Genomic DNA, 25,323 nt, shown 5'->3' on the forward strand with positions numbered 1-25,323 from the left:
CTTGTATAATAAACAGATTCTATAATTGCAGTGTAGTACTCGTCCACACTATCGGGAGCAACAAAACAAAGTGCTGTTAATTTTTTTAGTTCAAATTGTAGTTTGCTATCACGAGAATATTCTGCAACTAGGGATGTTTTTTGTAATTTACGCCAAAATGCCTGGGAAAAATGAAAAAAACATCCCTGAATTTGGGTATCCGTGTACGTTTTATTGATCACATTGATCATGCTCAATTCAAAATCTATAATTATTTTCCTAGGACTTTGAGATGTTTTACTTTTAATCACTGATAAAAGTTCAGTGTATGTTGCAGAAGTCTTATCAGGTAACAAACTATATACTAAGGGGATTACACTATTGTTAATTTTGGCATGTATAGTGTAAATTTGAGTGAAAGGATGGGGTGTACTTTTAAATGTCCCATCCATCATCCAAATTTCACTACTTTCTAACTTTGCAAGGTTACGTGGGGTACTAAAAATTAGAATTCGTTTCTGAGGGTTTTCGTTGTCATGCAGAAGGAAAGGTTCATCAGAAAAAGAAATAGAAAGATCATGTGGAATTCTAATGTCAGAGAAAGAATGTGGTGTAGATAATTGAATGTTACTTGCCTGCTTCTGTCTTTGAATAATTCTTCTCAAATTAGGAATTATAGGCATGTTACTAGCAACATGACTGGGGACATGCTGTGCAACCTCTCTTAAAATTGATCCTGTAGAATCATTGGAGGTGCTTGCAATAGCTTTCATTTCGTTAACTGTTTCTCTAATTTCTACCTCCATTGCAGAGGCAGAGTGGTTATGTTCTGTGGTTTTCACAACTAAATTATCAAGAGTAACCGCTCTGCCACTGCAATGGGTAGTGTAGTATTGCACACACCTCCAATGATTTCTAGTTAAACTTATTCTTTCCTTACTATATATGTATCCTCCATGGTTTAATAATTTTTTTCCCTTCCTGGATTTAATGTACTTCGCAGCTTCAAGACTAGACATTATCTGAAAAGAGAAGAGAAGAAAAAAAAATTAGGCTGAAAAAGTAAATGCAATACCTAAAATGTAACACTTACACCATCCAACACTTTCCCTACTGCTGCACCTTCCTGGAGTTAGAATAGTAAATATTACCCCTACACCATCCAACACTTTCCCTACTGCTGCACCTTCCTGGAGTTACATAGTAAATTGCACCCCTACAACATCCAACACTTTCCCTACTGCTGCACCTTCCTGGAGTTGGAATAGTAAATTGCACCCCTACACCATCCAACACTTTCCCTACTGCTGCACCTTCCTGGAGTTGGAATAGTAAATTGCACCCCTACACCATCCAACACTTTCCCTACTGTTGCACCTTCCTGGAGTTAGAATAGTAAATATTACCCCTACACCATCCAACACTTTCCCTACTGCTGCACCTTCCTGGAGTTGGAATAGTAAATTGCACCCCTACACCATCCAACACTTTCCCTACTGCTGCACCTTCCTGGAGTTGGAATAGTAAATTGCACCCCTACACGATCCAACACTTTCCCTACTGCTGCACCTTCCTGGAGTTGGAATAGTAAATTGCACCCCTACACCATCCAACACTTTCCCTACTGCTGCACCTTCCTGGAGTTAGAATAGTAAATATTACCCCTACACCATCCAACACTTTCCCTACTGCTGCACCTTCCTGGAGTTGGAATAGTAAATTGCACCCCTACACCATCCCACAGTTTTCCCTACTGTTGCACCTTCCTGGAGTTAGAATACTAAATATTACCCCTACACCATCCCACACTTTCCCTACTGCTGCACCTTCCTGGAGTTGGAATAGTAAATTGCACCCCTACACCATCCATCACTTTCCCTACTGCTGCACCTTCCTGGAGTTGGAATAGTAAATTGCACCCCTACACCATCCAACACTTTCCCTACTGTTGCACCTTCCTGGAGTTAGATTAGTAAATATTACCCCTACACCATCCAACACTTTCCCTACTGCTGCACCTTCCTGGAGTTAGAATAGTAAATATTACCCCTACACCATCCAACACTTTCCCTACTGCTGCACCTTCCTGGAGTTGGAATAGTAAATTGCACCCCTACACCATCCCACAGTTTTCCCTACTGTTGCACCTTCCTGGAGTTAGAATAGTAAATATTACCCCTACACCATCCCACACTTTCCCTACTGCTGCACCTTCCTGGAGTTGGAATAGTAAATTGCACCCCTACACCATCCATCACTTTCCCTACTGCTGCACCTTCCTGGAGTTAGAATAGTAAATTGCACCCCTACACCATCCAACACTTTCCCTACTGTTGCACCTTCCTGGAGTTAGATTAGTAAATATTACCCCTACACCATCCAACACTTTCCCTACTGCTGCACCTTCCTGGAGTTGGAATAGTACATTGCACCCCTACACCATCCAACACTTTCCCTACTGCTGCACCTTCCTGGAGTTGGAATAGTAAATTTCACCCCTACACCATCCCACACTTTTCCCTACTGCTGCACCTTCCTGGAGTTAGAATAGTAAATATTACCCCTACATCATCCAACACTTTCCCTACTGCTGCACCTTCCTGAAGTTGCAATAGTAAAATGCACCCCTACACCATCCAACACTTTTCCTACTGCTGCACCTTCCAGGAGTAAGAAAAAAAAATTCTTCAATCTGAAAACTTTATGTTCTACATTTTGGGAATATTTTAAAAATAAAAAGTAAATTGTTTGTTAAACTAATTGATGGTTTAAATACAATGTTGTATAAAAATACCTTGTTTTTTTGGAATTGGTTTCCTTGGTGAGGCTTTTGAAGTGGAATTGGCCTGCTGGCTGGAGTTGACACTTATGTGTTGGATGGAATCGTACAACACAAACAATTGTCTGGAAAAGTGATAAAAGGATAAAATGAGAAAACTGAACGTTGTTGAGAAATGCAAATTTAAAATAACTTTTTGCAAAAATGATATTCAATATAACTAATAGTACATAACACTTTCCCTACTGCTGCACCTTCCTGGAGTTGGAATAGTAAATTGGACCCCTACACCATCCAACAATTTCCCTACTGTTGCACCTTCCTGGAGTAAGAATAGTAAATTGCACCCCTACACCATCCAACACTTTCCCTACTGTTGCACCTTCCTGGAGTAAGAATAGTAAATTGCACCCCTACACCATCCAACAGTTTCCTAACTACTGCACCTTCCTGGAGTTAGAATAGAAAAATGTACCCCTACACCATCCAACACTTTCCCTTCTGCTGCACCTTCCTGGAGTTGGAATAGTAAATTGCACCCCAACACCATCCAACACTTTCCCTACTGCTGCACCTTCCTGGAGTTGGAATAGTAAATTATACCCCTACACCATCCAACACTTTCCCTACCGCTGCACCAACCTGGAGTTAGGAAAAAAAATTCTTCTAACTGCAACTCTTATTTTTATTATTTTGGGATTATATTAACATTAAAAATAAAATGGTTAGTCTAACATATTGATGGTTTAAATACAATGCTGTATAACAATACCTTGATTTTTTTGGAATTGCTTTCCTTGGTGAGGCTTCTGAAGTGGAATTGGCCTGTTGGCTGGAGTTGTCACGTATGTGATGGACTGAATCTTTCTGCAAAGAAACAAACAATTGTCTTGGAAAAAAAAAGAGAAAATAAAATAACTTAACGTTGTTGACAAATGCAAATTCTGAATAACTTTTTAAAATTATGACATAGAATATAAGTAATAGTACATAACACTTTTCTAACTGCTGCACCTTCCTGGAGTTAGAATAGAAAAATGCACCCCTACACCATCCAACACTTTCCCTACTGTTGCACCTTCCTGGAGTTGGAATAGTTAATTGTACCCCTACACTATCCATCACTTACCCTACTTCTGCACTTTACTGGTGTAACAATAGCAAAAGGAATGACTTTTACATTGTGGAAATTATAACTGTGAAAATATAAAATACCTTTTTCTGTTGTTGTTTGTTTTCGTGGCTTTTTGGTAATGCTGGCTGCAGGATTAAGTTATTTTTTATATTTATTTAATCCACAAACTTGTAACCGATTTACTGTGGAAATGAAAAAAAAATTCATAAATTAATGTTACTTAGTCAACGTTGGTTACAGCAAAAAAAACAATTTTTTGTAAATATGATATTTGACAAATGAGTATGAGTAACAATTGGTAAAGCAAAACATAATACACTTTGAATGCATTATTAAATAAGAGTATTAATGGATACACCTACACCATCACTCAATTACTCTACTGCTGAACATTCTGGGACTTAGAATAGTAATAATTACCCTAGTAACATGAAACGGTTTTTCAAATGTAGTACCTGACTGAAGTCATATTAGTAATTGTTACCCCTGCACCATGGTATTATTTCGTTTATGATGTAGTGTGAATGAGTAAAAAATTAATATAATCACCTTAACCATACAACACTTTTGATAATGCAAAAAATATATTTTTAAAGTAAATAATTACAATTAAATAACATTTACCTTCACAATAGTAAAGGTGAATCGATTACGTTGAGGTGATGCAAAATTAGGTACACGAATTCTTGATTTTGAAAAAATAGCAAGTTTCTGTTTTTGGAAAAGAAAGTAGTTGTTTTAATTTGGTATATATTTTTAGTGATAACAAATTAGAAATAGTACATTTTAAAAGTTCATATAAAATTTTTTAAAACATATTTAGTATGGAAAGCAAACATATTTTACGCTAAAGCAAGGTGTTAAAATATTTTACTGACTTACTAGTAGTTGCAAACTAATAATGCTTTTCCGAACGAATTCAGTGCTCTCTCTGAGGAGGTCGCAGTGGAGGTGACAGAGGGTCAGGTTTTGACGTCTGGTCTCTCTGGTAGTTGATAATCAACTGATTACAAAATGGTGTCTTCCGGGTATTTATACGTTTTACTCAGTGTCACTATTAATTTTTTTTAAAAGTGCGTTCGTTGTGTTTTTTTTTATACTTTATTTTACTGTGGAAAATGATAATTTAAAAAAGCATTTTAAAATGTATTGTTTTCATTCATTTGCTCCGTTTTGGCATCCATTTTGGAACATGTCTTTTGCTATTGTTTTCATAGAAAGTGTTGTAGGACAAGTTTTACAAGTGAGATGGTTAAAATGGCGCCTATGTGTATCTGTCTTCTGTTTTTCTCTGTTTACTTTCTTTCCGATGTAATCATGATAAAAATGTGTATGTATTGTTGTTAAATCTTTCGTTGTTTGTTTAAAACTTTGAAATGTGTGAATACGGATTTTTAAGGGGGATTTGAGTATTAATTTTAATACTCGAGTATTAATTTTAATACTCGGGTATTAATTTGGTAATGCATTTCAGTAGATTTACGTACAGTTTTTCTCCACATTTTAATACACTTCCCCACCCTAAAACCCCTAATTTCCCTGCATCCCGTGCCAGATTTTATTGTACTTTAAAAAAAAAAAAAAAAATCGCGTTGTAATGGTATGCGTTGTAATAGATTTCGTTGTAACTGTACTTTTAAGTATTTTAATAGGTTTTGCGTTGTAAAAGTATTCGTTGTAAAGTAATGCGTTGTAGTAGTATTTGCGTTGTAAAAAATGCGTTGTAATAGCATGCGTTGTAACAGCATGCATTGTAACGTCATACATCCACGAGGCAGCCTCTGAATTTAACGATTGGCTTCAGACAGCAGCTGACCAGGTAGCCCCTGAAAAATGGTCTACCATTAGGAGACATAAGCCCACTTCTCCTTGGTATAACCCCCATCTGAAGGCCCTAAAGGTGAAATGTCGAACAGCCAAACGAAGGTGGCGGCAGGATTATGACAAGATTGCGAAAATGAATTATAATACTGCCCTTAAACAATACAAGGTGGCAGTTATGGAGGCAAAAAGGCTGTTTTTGCCACTAAAATTGAGGAAGCTGGAAACTCCTCTAGGGAGCATTTTAAAACAGTAAATCTGCTTTCTAAATCCCAACTTGGCATTACTTTTCATCCCAATCAAATCATGTGTGACAACCTCTTTGAAGCTTGTCAGTTCTCAGATACATTACAGCCATCACAGTTGACAGTAGAACCACCCATGAGGGAATTAACTAGTTTTCCAGTGATTAGCCGAGACGAAGTTTGTAAATTGCTCCTCTCAATGAAATCTGGATCACCTAAAGACCCCTGCCCTGCAACGATACTACACTTGGCTGTTAATAGGATTGGTGATGAATTGACGCCATTAATCAATCAGGTTCTGGAGTTAGGTAGCTTCCCAACATGCTGGAAAAAGGCCACGATTAGGCCCATCTTAAAAAAACCTATGCTAGACCCAACGGAGCCCAAGAACTACCGGCCGTTCGCCGGTCTGCCCATAATGGCCAAGATTTTGGAAAAATCAATGAACAGAACACTGACAGAATGCCTTGATACCAATGAAGTATTGGATTTATCTCAGCATGGTTTTCGATCTAACCACTCGACCGAATCTGCTTTGATCGTAGTTGCTGAGGAGATCCGGAGAATAATTGATCAAGGGGGAAATGCGGTCCTGGTACTGCTTGATCTGTCAGCAGCTTTTGACACCGTAAACCATACGGTGTTGGTTCAGCGGCTTCGAGATGTGGGCATTGGGGGGTCAGCTCTGTCCCTCCTATCCTCTTTTTTGGACGGGAGAGTGCAGAGCCTGCATTGGAAGGGTCTGCAATCAGAGAGCTTCCATCTGCCCTGTGGGGTTCACCAGGGCTCAGCATTATCACCTACTATTTTTAATATCAATATGCTGCCCCTGGCCTGTCTGATTAGGAAGCATGGTTTTGCATTTACGTCATGCGCAGATGACTCCCAGCTCATAATCTCCATGGCTAAACATCCAGAGAACACGGCTGTTAGGTTTAATGCATGCTTGGAGGAGATTATGACTTGGATGAACCATAGCTTCCTAAAAATCAATACAGACAAGACAGAAGTCATCGAATTTGGCCAGGGGCAACATCGATGGGACGCATCTTGGTGGCCAATGACAGCTGGGGAATGTCCCACCCCTGCATCTAAGATTAGAAATTTGAGAGTCATCTTTGATTGTAAATTAACTTTTTCTGCCCAAGTAAACAGTCTCACCTCTTCTTGCTTCTTTTTAATTAAAACTTTGAAGAAGATTTTTCCCGTTATTGGGAAGGAACTGCAGAAGTCAGTGGTAGTAGCCCTTTTGCTTTCCAAGTTAGACTACTGTAATGGCCTGCTACTGGGAATTAATACGTCCCAAATGAGCAGGCTTCAATCATTACAAAACGCTGCTGCCAGATTACTCCTAGATATACCAAGGGGTAAATCTACCTCAGCTGGAATCCGAACCTTGCATTGGCTTCCAATTCAGCGTCAAGTTGAATTCAAAGCCTTATGTTTGGTTCATAAAACTTTCTATGGAGGAGGAGCTAAGGCCATGCAGATATTGTTTAGACCTTATATCCCCGCTCGATCATTAAGATCTAGCACCCTGGGTCTTCTCCATCTGGACAGGGTTAGGAAGGCAAGATGGGGTGGGAGAGCTTTCTCCCACTGTGCAGCAAAGTTATGGAACTCACTGCCTACAGCCATGCGTCTCCAACCTAACAGACTAGTTTTCAGGAGAGACTTGAAGACCTGGCTGTTTGCTATAGCATAGGCGACTGTTGTGGGCATTAACACAGGTACTCACCTTAGCGCCAAGACGCCACGGCATACGAGCGCTCTACAAACACATATCCTAGCCTATCCTACGCCTTCACTGCTTCAAAATCCCTATGCCTGCTCAGAGCAGGCGTAAGGAATGATGCAGGGCTTTTTGAATGGGACTCGCTCATCTACTGTGGCGCATTGCTGGAGTTGCGTTACTTTTATGAGCAACTCCAGCAAAGTGTCACTTTTGCGCCAACGGATGTGTCAGAATTTCTGACACATCTGTTAATCCTTGCGCCATGGAGCACAGTATTTTAAATACAGCACATCCATAGTGGCGCTAGGACATCCGGCACTGACACAAGTAAACTGATGCATCTATACAGATGCGTCAGTCCCTTGTAAATCTGTCCCTATGTACCCGCAACATATCCATGATTACACAATTAGCTTATTTTGGCATTTAAAGTCCACATGGGAGTACATATGTACATTGCTAGATGTGAAATTTACTACAGCAGACAATAAGTTTGTGACTTGTGTATTTATTAACTTGTAAAGGTGAAGAGAGGCTTTGTGCAAAAATAAACATAACAAAAAAAGGGAAGTAGTCAGTCAAGGTGAATGAAGCCATAGTTGTAAATGCCAAATTGGCTGAAGTCCACAGTCCAAAATACTACTCCCATCAGAAAGTGGAAAAGTGGAAAGTGTCCAGAAATAGTACACAGAGTGAATGTGTGACACACACTGGAGGATATTAATGTGGAAGTTTCTTGCTGGCAGTGGTGGGTGTCTTGCCAGCCACACCTGCTGGATTTTTGCATGGATTTCCCCCCTTGCGATCGCAGTTGGAAATCGCTGCTGCAGGGACATGGGTGTTTGCAGGTGTGTCTTTCTCTGGCAGGGCCTCCCTTCCTGTGGCTGCTGTAGATGTAGACATCCTGGATGAAGTTGGACCACAGGAAGAGGTAGATGGTACTGGAAAAGCCATGCTCAGGGTTCTGTTGATGTCCTGCAGGACTCTAATGAGCAGGCCTATGGTGGTGTTGTGGGTGGCCAGCTCCTGGTGTATGCTCCTCTACAGCTGCTTCATCTCCCGTATTTCAGTCAATACCTAGCACATCATGTCTTAGGACTCATGATAGACTCCCAAAACTTGGTTGATGGTGGCCTGGGTGTGAGTGGCCCCAGTGCCCTCACTCAGCGGGCCCACAGTACCCTTTCCATAAACAATACCCTTGGCCCAGTGTGCCCTCTCTCACTGGGTCCTGGTTCCTCTGTGACTGGGCTAATGATTCTCGCCTCAGAATCTAGGACTGGGGGGCACAAGATGGTAGTGACTGTGTTAGGTACACAGGTTGGGGGGATTGGGGGTGGCTGAGGTGTTGCAGTTGGGGTGGGAGGTGTTGGTGTGGGGACAGTGGGACTCACTGTTGACGTCTGCCAAGGCTGACCTGCTATGCCAGGACTGTCATTCATGTCCACATATCCAGGAGTGTTGTCATCGCTGAGGGCTTCATTATTGGGTGGAGTGGGTGTCTGTTCGCTGTTCAAGCTCTGCCCAGGTGCCAGATCTACCTGTTGTAAAATAGAGAACATTGTTATTGGTGAAAGTGTAGTATCTACATCCAAAGGTTTTGTGTCACAGTGAGTAGAGACCTAGGAAAACAAAATAGGTAGAGATTACTATTGTGATATATTTTCGTGTTATTGAACTTGTGTACAAGACATTTGGAGACATTTAATACGTGTACTAGAATTGAGAAGCTCGTTAGACGTGCTGATACATTTCATTTTGGATTAAGGAAAGAACATGACATCTCACAAACATTTAAGAGAACACAGTGGAGAAGTAACATGGGTATCTGACTATTCCAATGTCCAGTTGTGTACAGTACAGGTAAACACACAACTTGGTTGTATATTTAGTATTAGTCATCATGTGAGCAGTGCAGAGTCAATGGGTCACCTGCCACTTCTAATCAGCTGACCTATCTTATTGCCTTACAAATATCTGAGGTACACATTTGGTATGGTGTCACTCATGCCATCAATCTCTACTTCCCAACACTTGGCAACTGGTGAACTCCATGAGAAGTAAACATCAGTTGTAATATGGCAGACAAGTGAGAATGGGCAAATATTATTGCATCTTGTTTTCTGTCACAGAAACAGGGCCTCATAGAAGTTGCAGTCATTTCAAACTTTACTTCCCAACACTTAATAATGGTGAACTCCATGAGAATTAAACATCAGTTGTAGAGTGGCAGACAAGTGAAAATGGGCAACATCATTATTCCATCTTGTTTTCTGTTACAGAAACAGGGCCTCATTTGTAGTCATTTCAATCTCAAAAGTTGACAAATGGTTAGTGTAACATACCTGTTGCCAAAAAGCAGTTGGGCTGGACCATAAATGTATATATTGACACATATCATGGCTCCTGGGATGCTAATTTAATAGTAATACACTTACAGACACCATTCCAACATGTGGCTTGTAAGGGAGATTGATGCATGTGATCTTATATGCAACAATACACATTGATACTCACAGTCAAGCATCTCTGATACTTTGAGTTTTGCATATTAAGAAAGTAGATAGACAACAAAATAGCAAAAGATGAGAGCATACTAGACATTGAAGAGTTGTGACAGTTAGTGAGATGTAACTCCACATCCCCAGATATTCCTTTCAAGCCCTCAGAATGCAGGATGGCCAAGACCTTCTCTTCCCAGAGTACGCATCATCAATATTGCAATCCGCCGCGGCCAGTGGGACACACTCCATTGACGCAATCATTGGATCAGGCTGCATGCAAAGTAATACGGTGGTTGGAAGACCGCCGGCTCAGCGGTCTTCCTGGAACTGCCGTGGTACAGAGGTGAGAATGCAAAACTCTTAATCGGGTCCTCAGTCCCTACATTCTGACTTCTTGCTCTTCCAAGACACAGTTCTGCTTCCAGGCAGAATCCCTGCAACACTGACATTGTCAATTAAACAGAGTTGCTCAGGTTGATATATATATTACCTACTGGCAGTCGCCAGTAGGTAGTTATAGTTAGGACCTATTTTCCATAGGAAATCTGCAACATTCTATTTGGAATAACGTTGGCGCCGATTGACGAATCTTCGCGAAATTTTCCAAACTTTTGGACAGCTCTGGTCCGCTCATATCCTGAAATTTCACGGTGATTCGTCAAGCGGGGGCTGAGAAAAACGGGGGGTCCCAAAACGCATTTTCCCCATGTATTTTCCCATAGGACCTGTTGACGCAGCTACAGCCCGAACTGCTGAACGGAATTACACCAAATTTGGCAAAGAGGTAGTCCTCATTTCAGACTCGTGCCTTTTGCATAAATGGTGTAAATCCGTTCTGTAGGTCCTGAGAAAATTAGAGTTGAAACGATAGATATATCTGGGCGGAGCCTAACCACACATCTCATCGTGAGATCTGATTGGCTGTCAGAACTTCATCCAAGAAGTGTTGGCAGCCATCTTGGGACCAATATACATGATAGCACCTCATTAAAAGCATTGCTGTTAATAGAAGGTTTTAAGACTTTAGTTACATTATAAATTATTTGTTGATCGTACCATACTCATTTTAGGAATTGTGGTGTGTTCTAAGGTGATTTTACCATGTGGAAAAGCCTTCTGCTGTGATATGAATCATGTTTGAGAGAAAACTATTTTCTCATGCTTTTCCCACAGAGGTTTGGAAGGTGATCTATAAGCTAAACTGAGAGCATATTTTCTGTAAATTCACATTATCTTTCTCAGTCATGTGAGATTGAAGTCTGACATTCTCAGTAAAACATGTACATCCAACAAGGGAAGAGACTGTCAGTTAATTCCTTTGTGTTCTACTGCAGCTTCCCAGAGTGTTCTAAACTAGAGCGCTAACAGTCCTACTTATGACAAACGTATTGCACACCTGAAGCCATCTTGATTGGAATAAAGTGGTAACTCTTAAAACATTTAATTTAAAAAGGAACAAAATGAGGGGGTTCATTTTTCTATAGAAAGTATGATTAGTGCTGCAGAAAGAAAAATTGGGGCACATTTTGAGTGACTTCTCAAATCCCCTTCTATTTCATAAAAAATTCTGACATGCAGACTGAAACATGCACTTTCAATACCAGCAGCAGACTTCCCTGGTGAGCAGTAACTTTACTACCGTGATCTGATAAGCAACTAGAGTGCTAACATTCAGAATGAATGGCAAATGTGTGACACATCTGAATGTCTTCTTGATGGAACCAAAGTAAAATACTGAAAGTATTTCCTACTGAGGAGACTGCAGTAAATGAGGAAATTAGGAAACTTCATAACAAATAAATCTCCCAAGATGGCCACCAGAAACAAAAGAGCCCAAATGTAGCCCAAATATCACCCAGGGGTAGCCCAAGTATAGCCCAATGACAGAATATCCCAGAGTGTTCTTAAGAACAACTAGAGCGCTTACTGTCTTACTTATGACAAAAGTATGGCACACCTGAAGCCATCTTGATTGGAATAAAGTGGTAACACTTAAACCATTTAATTTAAAAAGGAATACAATGAGATCATTTTGCCATAGAAATTATGATTAGTGCTGAAGAAAGAAAATTAGGGTACATTTTGAATGACTTCTCAAATCCTCTTCTATTTCATTAAAAAATTCTGATATGCAGACTGAAAAATGCACTTTTAATACCAGCAGCAGACTTCCGTGGTGAGCAGTAGCTTTACTACAGTGATCTAATGAACAACTTGAGTGCTAACATTGAGAATTTATGGCAAATGTGTGACATATCTGAATACCTTCTTGATGGAATCAAAGTAAAAAACTGAAAGCATTTCCTACTGAGGAGACTGCAGTAAATGAGGAAATTAGGAAACTTCATAACAAATAAATCTCCCAAGATGGCCACCAGAGACAAAAGAGCCCAAATGCAGCACAAATATCACCCAGATGTAGCCCACATGTAGCCCAATGACAGAAGTGTGCAAAACACCTATTTTTTGTGTATTTGCAGTTTTATATAGTGCAGACTTGTCAGGTATTGGAGTGCTTTACATGAGCATTGGTTACATCACACAAGATCAAATTCATTTTGGTTGTAGACATGGGGAGATTACGTGATTTGACCAGAATCACAGAATGTTGAGCTGAAGCAGAAACTCCAACCTGGTTCCCCAGTTGCAAAGTCTGCAGCTCTGGAAGTAACACCACATCCTCTCCCCTAAGTGCAACATTTAATCAAGTGGTTAACTGGATAAAAAAACATAAAGATTACAAATAATTTAAAAGTTCTTTGTCGCTATTTGCAAACTCAGAAAATATGTCCTCATTTTTGTTTTTTAGAGCACTAACCATAATTTAGATGCAAATAAGACCCTCTCATATATGTAATTTCTAAAGGAAATGCTCTAGGTATTACAGTTTTGATTACATCAAGATGACGTCAGGCGTTCCACACTTTTGTAATTAATATAGAATGTTAGCAATCTAGTTGTTCATTGGGATTCTGTTGAGAGGCAGAGGCCAGGGTCACGGACTCTGAAAATTGAAGGCAGGTAGGAGAGTGCAGAGGCAACAATTTGACCACACTGGGCATTAAGGAAGGGCAGTGGCAGCACAACTGACTTTGGAGGGCAGTGGAAAGGGGGGCAAGGGCAACAAACCAACAATACAGGACTGGCAAGAGAGGCTGTGGCAAAATAATAGACCATTGTGGGCAGAAGGAAGAGGCAGTGGTAGTACAACCATACATGCCAACAGACCCGTTTCAGCCAGGAAACGTCCAATGTTTCTAAGCTCAAATGGGCTTTATTTGATCTGTCTCCTGTCTACGATCTCCTCTTTTTCAATGTAACTCAAAGGGGAAAATCAATACCCCAGTTTTTGTTTCAAAATCTCCCTCTTACCAAGTTCAAAATGTTCGCAAGTATGGTACATTGGATCATGGTAGGCAGGAGGAATTGGGGTAGGGACATGGACTCGGATAACAGAGTACAGGAGGGACATGGAGAGGTGCACCAAATTGACCCTACAGGGCAGGCATCAGGGTTTGCAGCAGCACAATACACCACACAGGGCATGCGGGACGGGAGTGCAGCACAACAATCCATAGAAAGCAATAGGGAGGGGACAGGACCATGCACATGGACAACAGAGAACAGAGGGGAAAGAGGCAATGGTTGCTAGCTGACCATAATGGACAGACAGGAGAGAAAGCTGCAGCATAACAGACCATAAAGGTCAGGAGGGACAGATCAGGGGCATTGTAAAGGGAAAAGACAAGTCAGGAAGGAGGGAATAGGGGTCTGCACATGGAAACAGAGGGCTGGGGGCAAGGGGGCAGGACAAGAGCAGCAAGATGACCATGGAGGTCAGGCAGGTTGGGCACTAGAAACAAGACACACCATGGAGAGCAACAGTGAGACTATGATGGCATACACACAAACCATGGAGGGAAGGTGGGAGAGGGTCAGGGGCAGCTTGCTGAGCACACAGGGAAGGTGGGAGGGGCTGTGGCAGCACAGAAGACCATGCATGGCAAGCAGGAGGGTTAGTGGCAGCACAATGGCTATGATGGGCAAGAAGGAGGGTGCAGGGGCATGCACAAAGGACCATGGAGGATAGAAGGGAGGATCAGGACCTGGGAACAGACACGAGAGTTCAGGGGAAGGGGCCTCACAATAGACTGCACGGGGCAGGCAGGAGGAGCAGTGGCAGCACAACAGACCAGGGAGGGCAGAAGGGTGTGGCAGTACAATGGACCATGAAGGACAGGAGGAAGGGGATAGGGGCATGGCATGTGGACAGGCAGGGTAGAGGTGGCAGGGACAGGTTACAATCATCTGACAATGCTAGGCAGGTGGGAGGGGAGTGGCAGCTCAACAGAACACTCAGAGTAGATAGGAGTGGATGGTCCATGGAACATGGTGGGCAAAAAGGATGGAACAGGGGCATGCACAAAGAAATTGGAGAGCAGGGGGAAGGAGAATAGGGGCAGCAAGCTAAGCACAGAGGCTAAGCAGGAGGTCAATGATCATGCTAAATGGAGGGCAGTGGCAGCACATCAGACCATGCATGGCAGGAGGGAGGAGGCTAGTCCATGGATTCAGACAACAGAGGATAGGGAGGAGGTGGATGGGGCAGCAAGCTAAATGTTCAGAGTAGGTGGGTATTAGGATTTTTATTGTTTTTAAAATGTGTGTCTGTGCGAACTACTTAAAATATGAACAAGTATGCAGCATAATCTCAATTTTATTCAGGAAGAAGAGGACGTTTGTGACTGTGACTCCGGGCTCACTTGGAAGAAACACCCCCTGACCCTCCACCCCCCATTGCAAAATGTAATGCTCGTGAAAAGGGTAGGTGGACGCAGTGTTATATAGAACATAGTCCTGAGAGCACGATTGAAAATGAAAACTAGATATAGTATATGGTATAAACTATGCACCAGAAAGTGTGATATAAGATGAACAGGTGCGTGAAATATAATATGCAATACATTGTGTGCAATGACAGATTCATTGGAGAGCGCGAGATAGCACAGGCACTAGCGCGTGCTATGCGATATGCGCCTTGGAGTGTAATATGCACAGGGCAGTGTTGTGTAACCTAACTAGTCTCTAAAGTTGTAATATAAAATATGTGCTGGGGAGTGTAACGTTGTATATGCATTGTGACAAAGATATGGATCCCAGATTGTAATATGTATGGCATAGCGCTGTGCGTTATAACATAGGCATCGAGGAAGGCACGTTAGATGGGGCAATATAACCCGTTCGAAGGCAAGTGTGGCATGACATATTCACGGGGTGGTGTTACAGTGCACATTGGCTAGAGAGTGTCATAGCATACGCACCTAGCTGGTGGAATACAACACAGAGGTGTGTGGCACTCGGCGGGCACTGGTGGGTGTAACACAGCATTGGGCTCAGCCAGGAGCATGCTGTGACTCTCAAGTGAGGTTCGTCTCCTTTCCAGAGAGTAAAATAAAAAGTATTACACATCCGGCAGTGGATGTGTGTTTTATTAACCGTGAGGGGGATTTCTTGCATAGTTTGGTCGAATTTTTGTCGAATCCCCTTTGAATGGCTTGCTGTGCGTGTGTATTAAATGTGCCAGTCAATACCTACCCATGTTTGTATAAATAAATGACAAGGGTGTCTACTTGGAGAGTACCCACCGGCGGGGGTGCCGAGATTAGGCACGGTAGGGCAGCAGACACGTCAGAGCTTCACTAGCGTGTAAACACATTCCACGTGGATTCATTGTATGCATAGTCGCCTTTTAATGAATATCACGCAAATTGTCATGGTGATAGGTACATACGGTTTGTCCAGCATGTCCTAGGTGTTTATATAACTATATATTTTTTTTAAATAATAAAAAACAAAGGCCGGCCCTGCGGGGATGGGGTCCCGGGGCCATAAGTGGCCTGAGGAGGGGGACAACGCAGCCCCCCCTCCTGAAGAATAAAAAAAAAAAAAGGCCATGACCCGGGGGTTGCGGTACCCGGGGCCGATTAAGGCCTTGGGAGGGGGGCCACGCGGCCCCCTTCCAAATGTATTTTTTTCAACAAAACAAATTAGGGTGCAGGCCCTGGGGGATGGGGTCCCCAGGGCCAATAAATTAGAAAAAGAAGGAGGCCACACAGCCCTACTTCTTAAAAGAATAAAATAAATAAAAGACCGGCATCGCGCCGGAGGCCACGCCCCCTCCTTGCAGCACTCTGCAAACGCGCCCCCTGGCCAGTTGTAAGTTGGGGAATTAATTCCCCTTCAATAATGAGGGTCCCTGAGGTCCAACTAGCCCAACAGGTATCTCCAGTATGCGCCAGGGAGCTGCGTTGCAGACAGGTGTTCTGAGGCCACGCCCCTTTTTACACCTCTATGCAACGCAGCTCTGTGGCGCTTACTGGAGGTACCTAGTGGGCTAGTTTGACCCTAGGGACCCTTAGGATTCAAGGGGACTTAATCTCACAACTTAGAACGGCCACAGGGCACGTTTACACAGTGGGGAAGGGAGGGGACGGGGCCTGAGTTGACGTGTGCAAACACGCCCTGTGGCGTGTTTTAAGGGGTAGTTTAAATCCCCTGCCCTATTATATACTAGGGGCTTACAGAGGAGGTCATGCTAATCACAGGGGGGCCCCAATGCATAGTGTTCCCTAGTGTATGTAGGTGTTTTCACTGTATTCTGAGTGTCTTTTAACATAGCACTGGCTCTAGGACTGGTTAGTTAAACTCAGTTACCACCATTATCCGTCTGAAAAAGTTGAGGGTACAGGATGATTTTGCAACAAGGCTTCTTTCTGCACTTCTGTTTGTTCTTTCTGCACGTTATCCTTCTTCCTGCACTTTTCTCCGTCTTTGAGGACTTCTGTGTCTTCTTTCTGCATTTCTTTTTTTTTCTTTCTGTGCGTTTTTTCTTCTTTCTTCACATGTCCTATCTCTGTAGGTATAGTTAGGAATTAGCATTTAAAAAACCTTAAAAATTCACTGAAAAACCATAAGTTTCAGGGGTGTTATAGTTAGCTGGACTTTTCACTTGTACAAAACCATTGAAACTCCCCCGTTATAGTTAGTTCAGTGATGTCATTTGAGATGTCATCAGTGATGTCATGAGTGATGTCACTGACCATGTCATGAGTAATATGTGACATGTGACATCATCAGCAGTGCATTGCATAGCTGAACTAACTATAACAGGGGAATTTCAATGGTTTTGTACGAGTGAAAAGTCCAGCTAACTATAATGCCCCTGAAACCTATGGTTTTTTCAGTGAATATATATATATATATTATCTACTGGCGGTCGCCAGTAGATAGTTATAGTTAGGACAAATTTTCCATAGGAAATCCGCAACATTCTATTCCCAATAAGTCTGGTGCCGGTTGATGAATCCTCGCGATATTTTCTAAACTTTTGGCCAGTTCCACTCCGCTCCTACCCTGAAAGTTTCGCGGTGATCTGTCAAGCGGGGGCCGAGAAAAAAGGGGGGTCCCAAACGCATTTTCCCCATGCAATTTCCCATAGGATCTGTTGTCGCAGCTACAGCCCGAACCGCTGAACGGAATGACACCAAATTTGGCAAAGAGGTAGTCCTCATTTCAGACTCATGCCTTTTGCATAAATGGTGTGAATCTGTTCAGTAGTTCCTGAGAATTAGGGTAAAAAAGTTAGTGATATATATGGCCGGGGAGAATCCGCGGACTTACCCGCACCGTAAGCGCACCCTCCCCGAACCGAGCACGCACCCTCCCGATCGCGCGCTGAATACTAATTGGCTGTTGAGTGTCTGTCTACATTCGAAACCAGGAACTGTTGGCGGCCATTTTCTGCCTCAGTAGAAGCGAGGCTGAAGAACCAAGGGGAATAAGTGTGTAAAACATATAAAAGGGGCAGAGTGGAAATACTCTGACCCTCTAGAGGTGCTTAGGGGGTCCCAGAAGGACCCCCTGGGGCCCGCCTTTTTTTTATTTTTTAAACGGCAAAATGCGCGCAAGTGTACTCCATCTCTCCTATACATCTCTTGCATATGAAAGCGCAGATTGTTATTGTAAATGGACCCCATTCTATAGTCTCGGAGAAAAGCAGAAACAGATTTATTCACATGTTTCCTAGATTTCTCAATTTGTGGACAAAAATGATCGGACCAGTTTCATTTCTGCCTTTGGCATATGTTAGAATACACAAAGGTACTTTTGGGAAAAAGTGAAATCAGTTCTGCAAAGGTGTCCTTCATAAGCATTTCCAGACCTACCCCAGTCAAAGTGCCTAGGTCATTGCCACCACAGTGCACTATTATGGTCAGGGTGTTGGATATGCATGAAGGATTTCACCAATGGCATCAATTGGTGCCACTTTAACCCTCTCTGTCCAATCCATGTAATGTCTACATTTGGCAAACATAGGTCTTTGTGAATGCCTTTGTTTTCTGCATACCTTTGGCTCCACAAAATATAGCTGTGTCCCACAATCCACACTGTAAGCATCTTGAAAGGAGGTCTGGATGCACTCAGATGGTCTCTGTACATGAAATGGCAGTTTGGAAAGTAAGATTTTTCTAAAAATTAGGCTAAGATGCAGTTTTGAAAAAAGACAAGAAATCATTGGTTGTTTGACAACCTTCTACACTGAAAGGTACGGTGCATATTTCTGTTTTTTAAACGTAGGATTCTTATTGGTTAACAAAAACTGATTGTAAGGAACATTATATATGATAAGCTGATATGTTGAAAAGTCAAGCACACTTGCTGTCTTGATTAGCAACATTGTGTGCTGAACTTGTGACCTGTGTGCTCAGTACAGTGTTCCATGACCTGTTTCTGTGGTAACAGGCAGAAGGCTGATTGGGGGAAGGGTTCAAATGTATGTCATTTGGAAAGGGTTCAAATGTTTAACCAATAGAAATGTGTGTTTGCTTTTGAATTTATGTGGGAAGGAATGTGATTTGATGTTTACATGTATATGTGGGGAAAATGAGAGGGAAACGTTGCCATTCTTTGGTTCTGCTGACAGGTGCACAGTGCCGAGATTCTGTATAAGAAAATCTGGTTTGTGACTGATATTTGGAGTGTGACTGATGTACTTCTTAATCTACAAAACATCTTGAAAGATGAGTTATTTAATTGTGAGGGGATGTATGTAGACTATTTTGATTTTAATCAGACTGATGTATTTCTCCTGCTAAAGTGTAGGGAGTACTTTTTTTCTCTACAATCTTATTGACAGTGTGTGTGCATGTAGAAACCATTCTGTGATAAGCATTTGTGTTTTTCATGACAGATAACTGTGCTGTTTTTATATTTTGGTAAAATTAGAAACCAGTCATTGTTTATGAATTTGTGAAATGAGTTATGTTTCTACACTAAAATGTAGTACTCCTTCTAGACGAAGAAATGTGTTTTGGTATAGTGCAAGGGATAGTGTTGTTTGTCTAGAATCACACAGTGAGTCTGTGTGTATTTGGGAACCACTGTGAGAGAAGCATTTGGTAACATCGTGTATTTGCTGACAGATAACTGTTTTAAAGCCTGTCTTGTTGTCAAGTTTTAGTAGCATTAGAAGGCAGTTTTTGACTCTAAAGTGCAGTTCTGAAATATGTAGTTTGTGCGCATTCCTCTTACCTCTTCCACTGTAGTGAATGAGTTTTGGTAAACTCCTAGGGATAGTGGTACTTGTCTATAATTAAACTGTGAGTGTGTGTGCCTTTGGGAACCATTGTGAGAGAAGCATTTGGTAACATCATGTATTTTCTGACAGATAACTCTTTTAAAACCTGTCATGTTGTCACGTTTTAGTAGCATTAGAAGCCAGTGTTTGCTTATGCATTGATAAAATGAGTCATGCTTTGACACTAATGTGCTGTACTTTAATATGTAGATTGTGTGTAGTCTCCTTACCCCTTGCACAGTAGTGAATGAGTTTTGTTAAGCTGCTAGGGATAGTGTTGCTTGTCTAGAATCACACTGTGAGTCTGTGTGCATTTGGGAACCACTGTGAGAGAAGCATTTGGTAACATCGTGTATTTGCTGACAGATAACGGTTTTAAAACCTGTCTTGTTGTCAAGTTTTAGTAGCATTAGAAGGTAGTTTTTGCTTATGCTTTGATTAAATGAGTCAGGCTTTCACACAAAAGCACAGTCCTGAAATATGTAGATTGTGTGCAGTTCCCTTACCACTTCCACAGTAGTGAATGAGTTTTGGTAAACTTCTAGGGATAGTGGTGCTTGTCTAGAATCACACTGTGAGTCTGTGTGCATTTGGGAACCACTGTGAGAGAAGCATTTGGTAACATTGTGTATTTGGTGACAGATAACTGTTTTAAAACCTGTCATGTTGTCAGGTTTTAGTAGCATTAGAAGCCAGTCTTTGCTTATGCATTGATAAAATGATTCATGCTTTGAAACTAATGTGCTGTACTTTAATATGTAGATTGTGTGTAGTCTCCTTACCCCTTGCACAGTAGTGAATGAGTTTTGGTAAGCTGCTAGGGATAGTGTTGCTTGTCTAGAATCACACCGTGAGTCTGTGTGCATTTGGGAACCACTGTGAGAGAAGCATTTGGTAACATTGTGTATTTGCTGACAGATAACTGTTTTACAAACTGGCTTGTTGTCAAGTTTTAGTAGCATTAGAAGGCAGTTTTTGCTTATGCTTTGATTAAATGAGTCAGGCTTTGACACAAAAGTGCAGTCCTGAAATATGTAGCTTGTGTGCAGTTCCTTTACCACTTCCACTGTAGTGAATGAGTTTTGGTAAACTGATAGGGATAGTGGTGCTTGTCTAGAATCACACTGTGAGTCTGTGTGCATTTGGGAACCACTGTGAGAGAAACATTTGGTAACATCATGTATTTTCTGACAGATAACTCTTTTAAAACTTGTCATGTTGTCAAGTTTTAGTAGCATTAGAAGCCAGTCTTTGCTTATGCATTGATTAAATGAGTCAGGCTATGACACAAAGTGCAGTCCTGAAATATTTAGATTGTGTGCAGTTCCCTTACCACTTCCACAGTAGTGAATGAGTTTTGGTAAACTCCTAGGGATAGTTATTGTTGTCTAGAATCACACTGTGAGTCTGTGTGCATTTGGGAACCACTGTTTGAGAAGCATTTGGTAACATCGTGTATTTGCTGACAGATAACTGTTTTAAAACCTGTCTTGTTGTCAAGTTTTAGTAGCATTAGAAGGCAGTTTTTGCTTATGCTTTGATTAAATGAGTCTGGCTTTGACACAAAAGTGCAGTCCTGAAATATGTAGATTGTGTGCAGTTCCATTACCACTTCCACTGTAGTGAAGGAGTTTTGGTAAACTCCTTGGGATAGTGGTGCTTGTCTAGAATCACACTGTGAGTCTGTGTGCATTTGGGAACCACTGTGAGAGAAGCATTTGGTAACATCATGTATTTTCTGACCGATAACTCTTTTAAAACTTGTCATGTTGTCAAGTTTTAGTAGCATTAGAAGCCAGTCTTCTCTCATGCGTTGATTAAATGAGTCATGCTTTGACACAAAAGTGCAGTCCTGAAATATGTAGATTGTGTGCAGTTCCTTTACCACTTCCACAGTAGTGAATGACTTTTGGTAAACTCCTCGGGATAGTTGTTGTTGTCTAGAATCACACTGTGAGTCTGTGTGCATTTGGGAACCACTGTGAGATAAGCATTTGGTAGATCGTGTATTTGAGTGAGGGTTTGACACTAAAGTGCAGTACCATGTAGTATTCTCTTCACTGCACCAGAACTGAAAATTTAAAAGTTTTACCCAGGCACTGTCCTAGCAGTAGTCTGATGATTTAGTCAGTTTCCAAGTACTCATGTTGTAAACCATACATTACCACATAGAGTGCTTCAAATGTCTATGCAGTATGCATGCAGTCTTCTAAAATACTATACACTTGTCTTTCACACCTTCAATTCCCTAGTCAGTATCCATATAGTCCAGCAAACATCCTGTCACTCCCTTTGCACTCCTCTAGTGACCCATTCAGTACCAAGTACTAATCCATTCACTGTGTCAAAAGACCACCACTTATAAATTCACCCAGGCACTCTCCTTGCTGTACTCTAATCATTCAGTCAGTACCCAAGTATTCATGCAATGAGCTAGGCCTTAGCACATAGACTGCTTCAAATGTTTATTCACTATAGATGCAGTCCTCTAATCACCTAAACGGTTGTTATTCACACCTTCAATTCTTCAGTAAGTATTCATTCACTTCCAGCAAACACCCTGTCACTCCTTTTGTACTCATATAGTGACCCATTCAGCACCATGTACTAATCCATTCACTGTGCCAAAACCCAAACACTTATAAATTCACCAAGGCACTCTCCTTGCAGTACTCTAATCATTCAGTCAGTGCCCACGTATTCATGCACTGAGCCAGGCCTTAGCACATGGACTGCTTCAAACGCGTTTCCACTATGCATGCAGTCCTCCAACCACCTACATACTTGTCTTTTGCACCTTCAATTCCCCAGTCGGTATATATACACTCCAGCAAACACTCTGTCACTCCCCTTGCACTTCTCTAGTGAGCCATTCAGCATCATGTACTAATCCATTCACTGCGCCAAAACCCAAACACTTATAAATTCACGAATGCACTCTGCTTGCAGTACTGTAATCATTCAGTCAGTACCCAAGTACTCATTCAGCGATCCAGGCCTTAGCACATGGACTGCTTCAAACCCCTATCCACTATGCATGCAGTCCTCTAACTACCTACACACTTGTCTTTCACACCTTCAATTCCCCAGTCAGTATCCATACAGTCCAGCAAACACCCTGTCACTCTTTTTGCACTCCTCCAGTGACCCATTCAGTAATCCATTCACTGCAGCAAAAGGCAACCACTTATAAATTCACCCAGGCACTCTCCTTGCAGTACTCTAATCATTCAGTCAGTACCCAAGTACTCATGCAGTGAGCCGGGCCTTAGCACATGGACTGCTTCAAACGCCTATCCACTATGCATGCAGTCCTCTAACCACCTACACACTTATCTTTCATGCCTTCAATTCCCCAGTCAGTATTCATACACTTCTAGCAAACACCCTGTCACTCACCCAGTGTGTTTCCTTATAGTACTGTAATCATTCAGTCAGTTAGCATGTAGTCTTTTAGCGAGGTAAGCTTTAGGGTATGAACTGCTTCAAAGAAGTATGCACTATGCATGTAGTGTTTTAACCATTGTCACACTTGTGCTTCAGGGCTATAGTTTCTTAGTCAGTTTTTATATAAAATGTGTTTCTACAGTAATAGAATAGTATAAATTTGAAGGTTATTAATATACTTTTATTTGTGATTCTTTTTTACAGATACTGTTTTTCAACGTTAAAATAGAGAAATCATGCCAGAAAAGGAAAAGAACAGAGACAGGAGGATTACTTGAAGAAACATCAACCACAAGTATTGAATGTACAAGATAATGTGGCTAAAAGGAAAAAATCTTCTGGTAAGATTACAAAGCAATTTATTAAAAATGTTTGTAGGACCAAACAGAATGTACATAATGCTGGAACTACTGAGAATTTTTCAAGTAAGAAAAAAATTCAAAATAAGGGGAAAAGCAAATGGTCAGTCAAAGGAGACAAAGTATGGTAAAAGAAGACAAAATCAGTATAAGGAATTACGCAAAAAAATATTTTACAAGAGAGTAGTGCATAATTTGCTGAAAGATGTGAAGAAATATATAAAGAGAGTTTTATTTTATAAAAAGTAGAAGCATATTGAAAACATTGTGGAAAAGGCTTTTGAAATAGAAAGGAAACTGTTTATTTTAGTATCAAAGAAAAGAGTTATTAATAAAAAAAATGTTTGTGATGTTTTTTTGGGAGAATGGAAACACAGTTCCAGTTCAGAGCCTTTTTTTAACGAAGAGAGTTATTCACAGAGCGAAAAATTATTGTATGCAGTTGACACCAGTGGTAGAGGTTATGAGGTTAGAGACGGTTGTCCAATTGAGAAAGAGAAAATGGTTGAAAGAAATGCAGAAGAAGTGATAGCTGATGAAGTTTTAGGGAGACGTGCTAAAAACCCTGTGTACACTTGGGATTGCAGTAGTACTTGCAGTGTATGACAGGAATCTATTGAAAAATTATGTAGTTTTTTACGAGCCTATACTAAAAAAAGTTTAAAACAAAAGATTAAGCTGTTGCAAGGACTAGACCCTTGCAGAGTGAGAAAACATACTGGTTTGCAAGGTCATTCTCTGGCTTGTCTTTCTAGGAAAGTTTGTCAAAGTGTTTTTCACCATTTCAGAATGCTGGCAGTACATCATACTCAAATGCGGAAGTTAGTGAGAAGGTTGTATTATGCAAAAAGTCCAGCACTAAAGTTAAGTGAGTTGAACAGTGCTCTTTTGCGTGGGTCAGTATCAGATGTGAAGCAGGTCTGTGATGATATTGAGTTTTGTTACTTTGGTCCTCAGCAAGAGAGTGAAGAACCTGACACATTAGTAGAACAAAATGTTGAAGACAATGTACAACCCATAATTACAGAAAAATTTGAGGATGAAATCACAAATTTTAAGGTAATTTCAGGTGAAAGACCAAATGTTTCCTGTATTTGTTGTCGGCGAAGTCACTAAAAAAATCAGACTAGGGGTGTCAATCTGTATTTAAAAAGTGAAATAGAAGATAATGATAAGTGGATGGAATTTGCAACTTATTTGTTGGTAGAGGATTGTTATGATTTGGGATCTGAGCAGCGTATTTGCAAATATTGTTATAACAAATTAGATGAGAATAAAATGCCTGCTAGAGCTGTTCATAATAATCTAGAGTTGGTTGCTATTCCTCCAGAGCTGATAGATTTAAATATGTATGAGTCTATTCTCATACAATGTGTTCATCCGTTTCAGGCTATTGTTCGTATGGAGCCCAAAACAGGTAAATTACCTCCATCAGAGTTGCAAAGAGGATTGAAAGGAAGAGTTGTGTATTTACCGTTAGATTTAAGGAAAAATATTGAAACTATTGATGTAGATCATGCAGAAAATGAGCCACTAGTCATTCTAGTTAATGGTGTTCCTACTAAGAATAAGAAAATTTGGCAAGAGTTAGTGGATGTTAGAAAAGTGCAAAAGGCGTCATTGTATCTGTTAAAAAATAATGAGTACTATAGAAATGTGTTTGTAGGAGAAGAAGAAATAGA

General features: G+C 41.1%; 1 pseudogene; it reads right to left on the bottom strand.

Moving 5' to 3' along the window:
* Positions 1 to 8,414: 8,414 nt before the first annotated feature.
* LOC146785472 (uncharacterized) overlaps positions 8,415 to 25,323 on the bottom strand; it is a 76,133-nt pseudogene continuing 59,224 nt past the window's right edge.

The sequence above is a fragment of the Triturus cristatus genome, chromosome 11 (assembly GCF_964204655.1).
Source record: "Triturus cristatus chromosome 11, aTriCri1.1, whole genome shotgun sequence".
Lineage (NCBI taxonomy): Eukaryota > Metazoa > Chordata > Amphibia > Caudata > Salamandridae > Triturus > Triturus cristatus.